Genomic DNA, 14,368 nt, shown 5'->3' with positions numbered 1-14,368 from the left:
GAAATTGTAATTTTCAAAAGAAATTTCAGTACATATATTGAAAACTATTAATCTCTATGAATCACAATCAATAATCAAAACCCCTCAACTGACGCCTCAAAAAACATCAGTCTTTTCGAGTTTTAGTCGCTTAATAATTCAACGCTTAGATTATCTGTTGTAAATCGAGCCGGTACAATCAGCTGCCGTCTCGGTATTAATTCGGTCACTCAGTTAACACCAATTGACATGTCAAGTGTTTTAAATAGTCAATTGGTGACCCCTGGAATCACCTGTTGTATGACTAATTAATATATTAGTCTTGTCTATACAGACAAGACAGTGAACTATTAAGATTCCACGGCGCTACATACATTTATTACATCATAAGGGATTCTTATATAACGCATTATCAAGTATTGAAACACTAGTTGTATTCTGATACAATCATGGGAGATTAAAGCTTGTAAACTTGCTTCGCACTGCAACTGCCACTTTCTAGTAACGACATCATATAATCAATTGTAAACTGCTAGAATAGGGTGAGACGTAGTGGATTCAGCGTCCAACTCATCTCTGATATATTATGTCATATTTGATATATTTGGTAGGTAAACATTTAACACTCGTTCGTACTGTAAATTAAAACATCCAGTCAAGAACATTAATCTGATTTTCTACTTGCCTGTTTGAATCTACAAATGATCAAAATCTCGGTCATTTGTTTATGTTTAATTAAAAAGCCTTACGGCGTTATCGAGTAGTTTTTGTATATATTTATTGAGATGTGTCTTGTCGTTCGTCAATTCAATAATATTACGTACGTTTCATATATAACATCAATTCAATGGAAACAAATATTCATAGTAAACAACAAAATGTTATAAAAATTTAAAGATTTCATTAACTCCTAATAGAAAAGTAAAAATAACAACAACTTATCGTTTATATTGCGCTTTCAGTGGAGGGAAAAATATTCGCTTGCCAGCAATACTTTCATTTCCACGAGACGCTGTACCACATATTTTAATGTTAGCAACCCTAGAAATCTTTAAATAAAAATCTGTTTCAAACTAAATACTTAGAAGGACGCATATTTTATTCAAGAAAAAATTAAAATATAATTTAAGCATAAAACCGGAAAATGTACACTAATGAACGTCAATAAAACTGAAAAGATTTCTCTCTCAGTTCATAAATTATATTCGTATCAGGGAGAAACTGACACTCTTTTTAATTAACCTTACTCAAACTTGAGTAAATGGTATAAACCACATGGCGTCTTGCATCCATCCAATATACTGAAAAAAAAGCAACCAACAAAACAACACTAACGTGGACATCATAATCATGGCGGGGATGGTAAAATAGGAGTTCACCCATAAAATAACTAGGTGAATCACAGTTTAAAAAAATCTTAGTCCCGTCCGTCATATTTATATTAAAAGTTATAGCAACTAATTTCTGAGAGAAAAACTTTCTGCATTAATTAATGAAATGGCTGAGAATAAGCCGGATGTTTCATATCCGTTTTATTAATAAGCACACTGGCACAATAAAATGTTCGCGGAATCCATTGTATATTCTTAATTGCTGGTGCCTCTTTATCTTCGTTAATTAGTTCGAGTATGCCCGAAGGGTCGTCTCGATTCATGGTGATTATAATATGCCAGTTGAATTCCGTGACTTTGCATGACATCATGATATATTACAAAATGTACAATATACGTATGTCAAATTATAAACTACAATATATACTATATACTATACAAGTATCTGACACTCCGAGACGTCGCAATACATTCAAAACTGTTAATGTGGAAATGGGCTAGTCCTATTGCCCGCATTAGTGATGGCAGATGGATCAAAAATACCCCTACTTGGAATGGTCTAGTGGGAAGAAGAAAGAGAGGTCGCCTACCGAAAACTTGTGATGGAAAAATAGGGATAGCGGGGCAGAATTGGAAAATTGTCGGGAAGAATACTGAGAAGTTGAAGAATTTGCAGGAAGCGCTCACTCCGTCGTAGTTCGAGTACTAGTGTCATAATGACGTGAACTTTAGTTTAGTACTCGAATAAAGGCAATTTTTTTATTTATTTATCTGCCACTCTGAAAATAATATTGTCATTGTCCTTGCAGGAACTGCACGTTTACATAATTTCTTAAGTGGATACAAACGTGAATGTATCACATAATACTCCACTAACGCTTCTCAGCAATCAGTCAGAGATACGTTGAGATATAAATAATGTAATAAATTCAATTTTGTATTAGAACTAGAAAAGAAAATTTATAAGAACTTGGCTAGAAAGTGATCAGATTGCCGATATGGCAAGTAAAGGCTGTGTATCACAAAGAACGGTTTGGTGGCCGTCGATACACAATCTTGTACTAGAATAATAAGTCCTGAGTACATACCTCGTTACAATATCTTCTTGTCATTAAGAAAGGCACAAAATATTATCAGCCGTAAGGGTTTGAAGAAATTCTATTAGTTTGGGAACAAAGAGAGGTTAGATTGATACCTTACCTCACGACATTACCTTAGTCGCAGGCTAAAGGAACATTTGCCTAGTTGTCCGTGATCTGGTTTTTAGTATTCTAAACTCGTGTGAAATAAATAATCTATTGTTTTATGAAATCGGATAATTTATTTGTGTGTAACGGATATAAAACAAAATCAAAAATAAAAGGACCTTTTGTTCTCAAACAGAATGCGGAAGTGACATCAACAATCGACATTTTCTTACTGTTTTTCCTTGAGATTAAAAGTTCTTTTGTTTATCGATGAGTAATATTAGAAAGCGATAGTAATGAATATGGTTTGTTTTCTTAAGTAAAAAGGGCAAAATCGAATGCTTATAATTGTTTCTGATCAGCGTCACTATATCATAAGAATATATATTTCTGAGCTTTAACAAGTTTAAAAAACTGGCTAGTTAACTTTTTATTAATATAAGTATTACTTTGGCGAGCGTCAGAACGTACAGAGATGTAAAATATATTATAAACGTTTGACACAGTGCTTGTGGTCGCAGTCCTCGAAACGCTTTAACTGATCAACAATTTGTTATATGTATATTTGGTAATTAATAATAAATCCTTAGTATACCCATGTACAAATGTCGCATAGTACCCATAAGATACATGCTATAGGAGCCACCACAGTCACTACAGCAGACGTTATTAGTTTATGAAGCAGTAAAAAAATTAATAATTACATATTACTTTTTTCATTTTGTCCTCTGAACATTATACATAACGCCCAAGCGTATAACTGACCTACTTAATAATCTAGTGTAAAAATCTATACATAAAAACGTACTCTACATATCAGGGATTTATGTTGACGCTGCAGTATCCCATTTGGAAAATTACATGTTGCATTTGCCGTCAATACTTCACAAAGACATTGCACCTCAGAAAACTCAGTGGGCTGGTAAATGATGGAGGGTGTCTTTTGCACTCAGCGCAATTTATGATATTCCTTTTACATATACTATATATTTACCCTGCTTCCTCTAAGAGTTAATATTTATATTTTCTAGTTTTTTACTCAATCCGCTGACTAAAACGGTACTTGACAGGAGCTATACAGTTTTTTAACATAAATTATGGTGTCTCTAACTATAAAAATTGTTTGCGAAAATTTTACTTCCAGTCGCTCATTACGCCCTTGGTATGGGAACTGGTGGAAAAGTAGATTTAGATATTCAAATTTTATAAAATTTTATGAATCCAAATTAAATGTTGCCGAAACTTATCCAAAAGGGGTACGAGTCTGTGAGTATGCCATACAGGCATCAGGGGGCCACACTGGGTCCATATATTGGGATATCTAAATTATGACGTCCAAAGATACTGGCTGTAACTATGAATCGGGAATTAGTAGATGCGTATAAAGTTATTTTATTGCTGCGAAAAAGAACTAATCTATGGCAATCAAACTTTTTAATCTCCTTCCCACAGATTCCAGAACACTGATGGTCATCAAGGTGGATGTGATTAGATTAAATTAACAGGCTTTTATAATATTTTTTAGATTATAAGGTGAGATACTAATGCATGCAAGTTTAGTATGGTTGATTGGGGCGTTTTTGAAGTTATACGTCTTTTGGCGCGTTAGGGTAAAATGATGGGAGTAAATTTTTACGATGCGCGCGCACACCGTCACAAAAAACCGACAACCTGAAGTTAGCTATAGGCAACATTGTAGTTTTTTTCTATTGTTAGTGGCGTTTTTCTACAATCGTAGAATAAAATTTTTAAAAAGATTTTTATCTTATTACGCCAAAGAAGTATAACTTCTAACGCGTATACATAAGTACATACACGTTTTTTTTTAATTACCTGCAAATTATATGCATAACTTTCAAGGCAAACAAAGGATTTCTTGATTAATATATTTTTTAAATGTTATATAAAATAAGAGTTTTCGCCACTCTAGTGTAAAATAGTTCATAAAAAATAATAACCTACGTTCTATTTCTATATCTATATATGTCGCAATATATATATTCTCCAAATCATTCATCCATCATTCCACTCTTAATTAAGTGCAAAGCTAAGTTAACATCACGAATGTACGATGAAAATTATCCATTCAGATGTGATGCAATAAAATTAGCCTAGTTCTTAAACAACTGCCTGGAAAATATTCGAGTTGACTTCATCAACGTTCTTAGGGAAAGTTTTCAATTGTATTTTCGTATTTCCGAAGATGTCCTTTGAGAAATGGGACAAAGTATTTTGTCTTGCTCGTTCCGAGATATTGTGTCAAACATAATTTAGTAAAAAGGTAATGAATACATTTTTTACTGCTGTTTCTTATTATTTATGCATATAATAATAAAATTAGAACAAATTGAGATATTATGTGAAGTTGATAATTTTTATGACATTCTCAGTACAACAGTTCTCTGTATGCAGTGTCACTTCAAGGACAGTTATAGCGATTTTCATCAATTCTACTTTTTTTTATTAAACGTAAACATTGCACTTCATTTAAACACGTGTTGCTACGCCTAATGAATGGAAAAGCAGTAAGAAGAAAAAGAAGTGAAAGAAACCCTTATAAACACTAATATTTTCAACGTTAGTAAATTACTTAAAACAATTTTATCTAAGTTGTTATCGTTATCGTTCAATGAGTAGGGTACAATTATTTGGCAAATTATTATATATATATTTTTATGGCAAGAATTATATTTGGTTATTACAATGAATACTTTAGGCTCAAACAACTCCTAAAAGAATTAAGTTATTAAACTCAAATTTGTTTGTTTTTAAATAATAAGTGTAAACACCATAATTATTTCAGTTTTAAAATTTGAGTTAATTGTTTGTCAATGGGAAATTTGTGTGATTCTGCACGATATGTGTCATTTTCGTTGTTATGCACTTGTATAAAAATCTTATAGAAGAACATAAACAGTAATATTAGTTGTCAAAATAAGACCTTATTGCTGATTCCTATTAAGTTTATAAAAAATATACGACATATATAAAGAATTTCCGTCTGGTATAGAGATCTGTAGGTATAAATTTATTAACTTTCATGTTACTGTAAATATTCTGATGTTTATATAAAGAAAAGAAGTAAGGTAATAAATCTCAATCTGAAAAGGATTTGTCTTAACCGGCGTCTAACGACGATAGACTATTTGCAAATAAAAATGTATAGATTCGGATGAAAGCTCTATTCTGCGTATAGAAAAAAACGCACAACAGCAAACGCATGACTGATTACTATACAATGTACCCAACACCGTCAACTTTTTATTTATAACCAGAGTATTATCGACCTATAAGGTTCCTGTAACTATGCCACCCCGATCTACAACTATCACTTTGGGTTCCAGATAAGAAAAGAAATTTAAGATATTCATTCAATGATAAAGGAAAAACTTTTAATTGTGACCATATTTTGAGAGATCCCAGTAAATATATGTTTACCATTTAGTTATTGTGCAGCACTAATTATTTATTGAGTGTGCATCAACTTCAGATTCGGTTTGTTAAAAAAAAATATCTGAATCGATTGTACGTATAATAATGTATCAAAATAAATGAGTAATTGTTTATTTTATGAATATATCGGCGCCAGTGTCAGTGGCGCCATTATTATTGCTGAAAACACAAGCAAGGTGCTTCATTACGCCTGGTAATGAAGCATCTTACTTTTTCCCAATTTCCAAATGTTTTCCAAGTCCATTGCTCTACGCTTTTCCTTGCTCTATGACGATAACGAAAATGATTACTGCATATCCAATTCGGGCTATCCGGTGTCCGGAGATTCAGGTTTCGCCCCCTTGACGCTGATCGCGATCGTGAACGATAGTGGCTATCAGTCCTTTTATAGCTCGTCTTTTTTAAGCTTAACTTAGCTATTTCGGCCAAAGGTATCGGCACTACCACCCGGCGTGACCCGTATTTCCGCTACTTGTAATAGTCGAGATGTTTGCATGACTTTGTCGGCTATGGCTGCTATAGATCTTTACTCTCCCTGAAGAAGGACCTTGCCACATGATACTAAGAGTTGCGTCACACGCACAAGTTCCCTCATGCGGCGCAATAGCTGGGAGGTCTCGCTTCTGATGCCCAAACTCCATTTCACTAAAAATCTTTTGAAACTGCCTGATTTCGGCCTATTAGTTTACTTTTAATAAGTGGTCTTTCAAGGTTAAATACCTTAAGGTCTTCAGTGGATTAAGAAGTATGTCACTTACTTGATGAAGTGCATCTTTGCCTAGTTTAGCAACGACTAAGTTGTATTTGTTTTTTCCTTCGCTTAACTTCTACGTTGTCAATATGGATTCGCAGTGGACAAACCAATGCCCTAGGCGTTCAGTCCAGAATTCAGGAATTCCTGATGTTACTGATACGACAGTTATTTCAGCTCCGCAACTCATACCGGCCCCTGCATCAGCAGAGCACAGCAACCATCGCCATCAAGCGATTTGATCAAGGATGAAGTTCGCACACTCACCCTAAGAAAAACTCAAAGATATTTTTGAATTAAGTTACAAACTTATATAAGTTACGACAATCAATTTATATATTATATACATGTATGTATTAAAGTTTACAGTTTGTGGTTAAGATTACTTTAAATACTATTGTTACGGTGTTATCAATTTTAAAGTGAGATTAGAGTTAGGACTAAAATATAACATTGGTAAAAGCTTTGAGTTTCCATTATTTTTAGATATCGTTAGGAGATAGTGACTGCGAGCGTTGTCGTTTTTGCCGTAGACCAATATATAATTAATGTTTTCATTAGTTAAAAGGCATATTTTACAAACACGTCATTCATTCTATTGCCTTCATAGGTGTAACAATGATTCCAAAATATGTGTTTGATCTTAAATTCGTTTGCATAATAAGAATAATACTTGGTTTTTACAATGACTATTTTGGACAAAAAATTATCCTTAAAATATATTGTACATTTAGTTTACTATTACAAGTTTATATTTTTCTTACGCAGTGTAGTAAATTTCACTTTAATTTTAGTACAAAATTAATTTATGTTATTTGTTTCTTGACACCTTGGTTTTTTTTCTCTTTAATTACGCGTGATAGATACATATTAAAGTATTTTACTTTCAATATTGTGACTGATAGTGGTCTTTACATAAGCAAAATTATAAGAAAATTTCATGTTTATCTAACGACTTTATTGATTTCTCATAGCATTATAATATTTTTATATTATATTTTGCTTTTAATAAATACCGATTTTTTTCATTCGTTTAATTTTTCTTTGATTTGCATAAATTCTATACGATCTACAACCGAATCAGCACGAGTCACTATATATTTGGCATTTTCGTTGTTATGCACACGTATAAGGATATTTCAGAAGAGGCTCAAAGGTAACATTTCCCATCGAAACGAGACGCATTTTGCTGATTTAAATAAGGTGTATTTGACAATACACGATATGTTCAAGGAACTTTCGCCGTCGTTGTCGCTACTGGTGAGTTACTTTCATTAAATGTTTTGTTAGATATAATTTAAGTATACACAATCTCGATATTATGCCGTATACGGAGACTGATTACTTTACACTTTTAACTTTAATGGACTGCATTACTATTTTAGTGAGAAACAATATTATTTTTTGTACATCGCAACTGCTGGCAAACTCTGAGCCCGTGGTAGCCAAAGAACATAGATTGACAAGGGTCGAAAAAATAAAAATGAATCGCAAAATGTTTTGGTAAGCCTATAACTCGACAACGCTGGCCCAATTTTTCCTTGAAGTCTAAGTTCACCTCTTAGTTTGAAACCCTCTACCAGACATCCCAATCGGGGTTTTTAGTGGGTCACAGAAGGTTGGCCAAAGTTCGTAGAAGCGAAGATACTTTGGTCAGCCGAGCTGAAGCTCACACACCGCCCTATCATCAGGGTGACAGTTCTGTTCAGGAGATTTTTTTGGGCCTAATATAAAATAGGTAGGAATAAAAAACTACCACATACCAAATCTTTTTGAGAGAACGAAGTCTGTCGGGTCCGCTAGTAACATATAAACATCCGGACTTGGCGCACGTAATATTGTGTCTTATTTCAGATGGCAATTAATTTGGCGTATATATTCGTTGATTCACTCATCGTTCAATATAAAATTACTTATATGGTAAATGCTTTTTTAGGCTTTTAAGTAAATGTTAATTTTATTCAATTATTTATTATTTTAATTGCTTAAGTGATATGGTAATAATTCATCCTTGATTTGTCTTAGTTAATAGGTATTGTGACAAAGATTTTAGGTAACACGTCGTCTCAAGACTCCTTTTTCGGCATGAGTATAGTATTACGATGTATAATGAATCATTCGACTGTCTTATACCCAACATTTATGATGGAATATATAGCTGACATTTTGGATAATGTCAAAATTTATTTAATGGAGCAAGTGATAACAGCTACAGGTATAATTAAATATATTTTTTAACCTTAACCATTGAGACTAGTGGACTGGCTGTCAAGGATCCTGCCTTTAGGTTAGAGAAAAACCAGCACCTGCCATCACACCAACTATTAAAGTCTATAAACTTATAACACAACGTTTGTGGTTTGCTTGTTGAGTTTATTCTGCTCAGGAACTACTGATTTTAAACAGGAATGGTTCTTCTTAAACTTTAACTGGAGGAGTTAGAGGCCGTCGATTTTTTTTTCGCTTTCTATCAGAATCTAAGGTATAACCATGTAAATGGTCAACATAGTGTGAACTAACTACATACGTGGCAGGAGACGGCCGAAACTTTTCCTTATCTACACTGCCTTTCTATCTCTCAAATTTCCAAATATCAAAAAGCGCAGTGAAGAGCCCAGTTAAGAGAGTTGATAAATAAGGCATTTGTAATTAAAAAACTAATTTTATAACTCGTCTTTAATTTTCAGATAAAAAGAAAAAAGAAGAGATAAGAAACCTTTTAAAACTGGTGAAAGAAAAGCCTATTACTATTACTATAGTCCGAGCTATTCCCGTAAATATGAGTTTACCGTTTGGATATATTAGCCTTAGTATAACTTATCTAGTATATCTGCTACAAGTATAATGTACGTTGATTGCAATGAAATTAGTATGAGCCCTATCAAACATGCTGTCAGGCTTTACACTAGTAGTAAAAAATTATATATGATCCAAAAAACAAGCAGTTATTTTTATTAAAACCATAAATACTAATGTTCTCTACATTACTAAATTACTTAAGAAATTATCTAAGAGTAAGTTGTTATTTTAATAACGATATATGAGTTGAGTAGAATTATTATATTTCTACAAACAATTCTCTTAATATATTAATTATTTAGGACTTTTTCCATGATTCAAATCGTAACACTTATACAAAATACACCATGTATGTCAAGCACAAGCTGCACAATATATGTCTACTTTTCATTATTTTTAGATTTCGTTGATAAGATAGTAACGTTGTTCATTGTTGGGTCTAGAATGATAAATATTTTCATTAGATAAAAAGTACAAGATTAATTTATATTATCAAAACCATTATAGTAAACATGTCTCCGAAATACATGTTCTGACTTTAATATATATTTTATCGCAATAATTATATTTGCTTATTAGGTACAATGAATATTTTGAGTTTTGATTAATTTGAGAATATTATATACTGTATATATACTTGAAAAATATCAGCATTCTAATCTGTTATTATATTGGAAGCAAAATAACTTATCAAAATAAATTATAAAGCCGAAGATGAGGTTTGTTTGTTTAGTTTAGCCCTCAAAACTCATAAACTACTAGTTCTTATAAAGGAATTATGATTTATTTAATAATGGTGCGAAAACTTTTGCTCATCCTCCACACAAAGAGTATGTAGCACACGGCTCACTCCAAGAACTCTGCTACTCAGAGAACCAGGTGAGCTATACCCTTAAACCACCTTATGTAGTACAAACACGACTGCATCAAAAAGGTCCTTGGATCGCAGTGACACTCTGTACGGACCTCAGCGGTAGCTATTCCGGTGTTTATATTCAATGTCGACAAAGTGTGCATGGGTGGCAGAAGACGGGTGAACTTTTCCTTCACTTTCCACAAAAGAAACTATACTTGCAATCAATAAATCAGGGTTTTTTGTCATATAACATCTTTAAATTTCAGATAAATAAAAGGTGTAACAAGATCAAAAAATCAAACGCGCGTGTAGAACTTGGAAAGAGAAGCCAGAAAGAATAATGTAATACTACATGGCATTGCGGAAACGGAAAATAACATACCTGAACTCTGGAAAAACGCAATAGAGGTATTCATCTATTGCGTTTTCGTTTAATGAAGAAAACAGCACGAAAAAGCGAAGGTGTGCGCTAGTGGGATCATTGGAAGATTAGTAACCTAAGAAGACTTGGCAAGAAAATTGGAAATAAAATAAGACCAATCCTGATTACTCTTTCTTTAAAATGGCTTAAATATGAACTCTTAAAAAATAAATAAAACTTTCCTCCAGATTTATATGCAACAGTAGACTATCCTAAAGATGTCTTTTGATAAGATCTTAAAAAGAAAGGGTCTAATGCAAAAGAAGGAACAGGAAGAGAAAAATGGGAAAATCGCCTTTATAAGGTATGATAAGCTGAATGAATGAATAGTAAAGGAGAAGGGATTGACAGACTCTAAAAGGAAACGATCACAATCCAAATCTGCACCTGAAAATAAACAGTACCACAAGGATGACATAACGGCTTCAAAAAAAAAAAAAACAAAACATAATATATTTCGCTCCAGAGAAAATTCAACGTCAGGACTTGGAGAATCTAGCAACTAAAAAAGATAACAAAACACAGATTACCGGAAAACCGAGAATATACACAAATAACGATTACCACGCTAACAAAATACTCCAGAATCCGGCTTGTCAAAACAAAGATGAAGAAGAGGACAACAATAAGAGTAAAAAAGGCTCTCCATGTTACAAAATTCGTATTATGTACTTTCAACGTCCTGTCATCCAAAACAATTAGAACTGAATTATGCACCAGGAAAAATCGATTGAGATGTTATTGGGTTAGCCGAAATAAAGAAGATGAGTTGTAGTATTGAAGAATATGAAGATTATATCCTCAGATACATTGGCGAAACGTTAGAACTTTATGGAGTAGAATTTTTAACAAGAAAGATTTTTATAAACAATATTGTAAATTTTATGGGCATTTCAGAAAGAGTGGCAGTCATAGAATTAAAATTTAAAAACTTGCCAATAACACTTATTCAAGTATATGCTCCTACGGAAAGTGCAGTCAAAGGAGAAATCCATAAGTTCTACGAAGAACTTAAGGCTCATAAGGCAGCTGACAAAAACGTACCCGTAATGGGAGACTTCAAAGCCAAAATTCGGCTGCTGGGTCCTTACGAAAGAGAAATAATGGGCAAATATGGTTACGGTACAATAAATCTGAGGGGTGAACGTCTAATAAAATATGCCAATGAGTTTAAGCTGTCCGTGATTAATACATTCTTCAAAAAAAACATCACGCAAATGGACATGGATATCTCCTGACCAAAGAACAAAATATGAAATATATTTCATACTGAGCAACAATCCAAAATCTATAACCAATATGGAAATATTAAGTAATGTCAACTTCCCATCAGACCACAGAATGCTTAAATGTTGTCTGCTGCTAACATCCCCAAAGATGAGTCGAGGATCATTTAAAAAAACAATTAGTACGCTTAAGAATAGTTAAGAAATAAAATAATATATTCAAAACCGTCGGGAGAATTCAAAAGCATAAGATAATAGTTTGAAGAACAACATAAACAAACAAAAACTAGGTGACATAGAAGAATTAATTTCAACAAGTCTTACATTAGAAAATAATGTAAAATACAAAAGCAAATAAAAAATACTCAAAAAAGATACATTAGAACTCGTTTCAAAGCGCCGAAAACTAACCTACCTAACCTCGACAAAAAATAAAACTGAAGTTACGAAAGCCCAAATAAAAAAACATATGAAAACAAACAGGGAAGACTACGCCAGGTACAGAGACCGTTAGCGTTATACTGCGTGCGTTATACTATCAAACGCTTTCGAATAGTCTACAAACATCGCAACGCAAACATTCATTTGAAAAGCGCTAAAAAATAATAAAGTAAATGAAAAATATATAAATATATTACTGAAAATATACAGCAATAGTGTAGAATAAAGCTAGATATCAAAATCACAGGGTGGCCCAACTTCCCCAAAACTATTTATAGTTGTCCTCGAAAATGTATTCAAAGGTATAGAATGGAATGATAACGGTCTCTGGATAACAAACAAACATCTAACTCACCTTAGATTCGCAGACAACGTAGCCATCTACAGTGAGACCGCTACAAAACTAGAAAAAATGCTTTAAATATTAGACAGGGAAAGTCAAAATGTCGGGCTATATGATCACTACAAAAACTAGAATTGTATCCAATAGTATGTGCCAGCTAAACAGAATAAACAGTAAACTTGCGACTTGGAAGAAGTTCTGGACCCATAAAGGAATTCTGAAAGGAAGCTACAGTCTACAACACAAGAAGATAATAATGGATTCAAATATTCTACCTTGTCTGACATACGCAATTCAAACGTGTGTTTTCGGCAAGAAAACAACAAGAAAAATCTGCTGTGTTGACAGCATGCAATGAAAAGAAGCATCTAAGAGTAGAGAAGTAGAGTAGAGTTAAGAAGAATAAACAAAACAAGAAATGTCGACATTCGCAAAAAAAACAAAACTTACACGCTCTAAGGCTTAAATGGAAATGGTAAAGACATTGCTAGAGTGAAGGACACTAGAAATAACAAAATGGACTGAACCTACTGGAAAGAGATGTATAGGACGACAAAAGAAAAGATGGACAGATGACATTATACATATAACTAGCGGGAAAAAACTAGATGAATGTTGCTCAAGACAAAGAAATGGCAAAATATGGAGGTGGCTTTTACCCTAAAAGTGGCCATACAAAAACTAGACCTCTAAAAAAGAAATGTAACAATTTTTTTAAAACTAATATTAAAATTAAGGAATGTACAATAATCACTTGTTGTATGGATTAATTAATAAAGTTTTAACAATAATTATAATCTTTATATTGCCTTACGGATGTAGCTTTATCTTTGGTGGTATATACAAATCGAACACCGGTACCTGATAAAAGTGGTATAAAAAACATAAAAAAACAGCATACTGAAACGATTCAGAAACGAATAAAGTAGTATTTTTAGAGTTAGCTATATCTACTAAAATCTTTGATATATTGTTACTCATGTACCACAGTATTATAGTATATTATTAATGCAAAATAACTATAAAACACACCACTTAACTGTATTGTAATAGTGCGTTTTACTAGGGAAACCCCCGTAAATGCTGTTAAGTTAGACATGACTCCCGCTCGAGTCGATTGGCGCGCTTTTAAAATCGCAGTACAAAGGTATATGTATAGTTGTTCGTATATACGACATCAATCATTTGAAACCAATCTACTTGTTCTCTTATACGATAAGTTATCTAGTAAACCACAAAATATTTAATAAAAAAATCTTACATATACATAAAGTCAAAAATGAAATAAAAATACATAAAACACAACTTTATAATTGTGAGCCCTTGCCGTGCCATACAGCCAAGAAGCAAATAAATGAAGTACAGTGCTACGTCACGTCCCTCGATTTAAAAAATAACCTGCCTAAAGTGTACACTCACTCTCAATAACGATTATAACTTATTTTGACTTATTATTATAAAATACAAGCGTCATTGTTGAAAAGGAACAAATTAATAAACCAAGTATATGTTTTATTTTACAAAACGTTATCTTAGTTTATAACAGCTTACCTTCAGTATTACCCGACGCACACAAGAGCA

The sequence above is a fragment of the Pieris brassicae genome, chromosome 7, assembly GCF_905147105.1.
Source record: "Pieris brassicae chromosome 7, ilPieBrab1.1, whole genome shotgun sequence".
Lineage (NCBI taxonomy): Eukaryota > Metazoa > Arthropoda > Insecta > Lepidoptera > Pieridae > Pieris > Pieris brassicae.
This window is presented reverse-complemented; position numbering follows the sequence as displayed.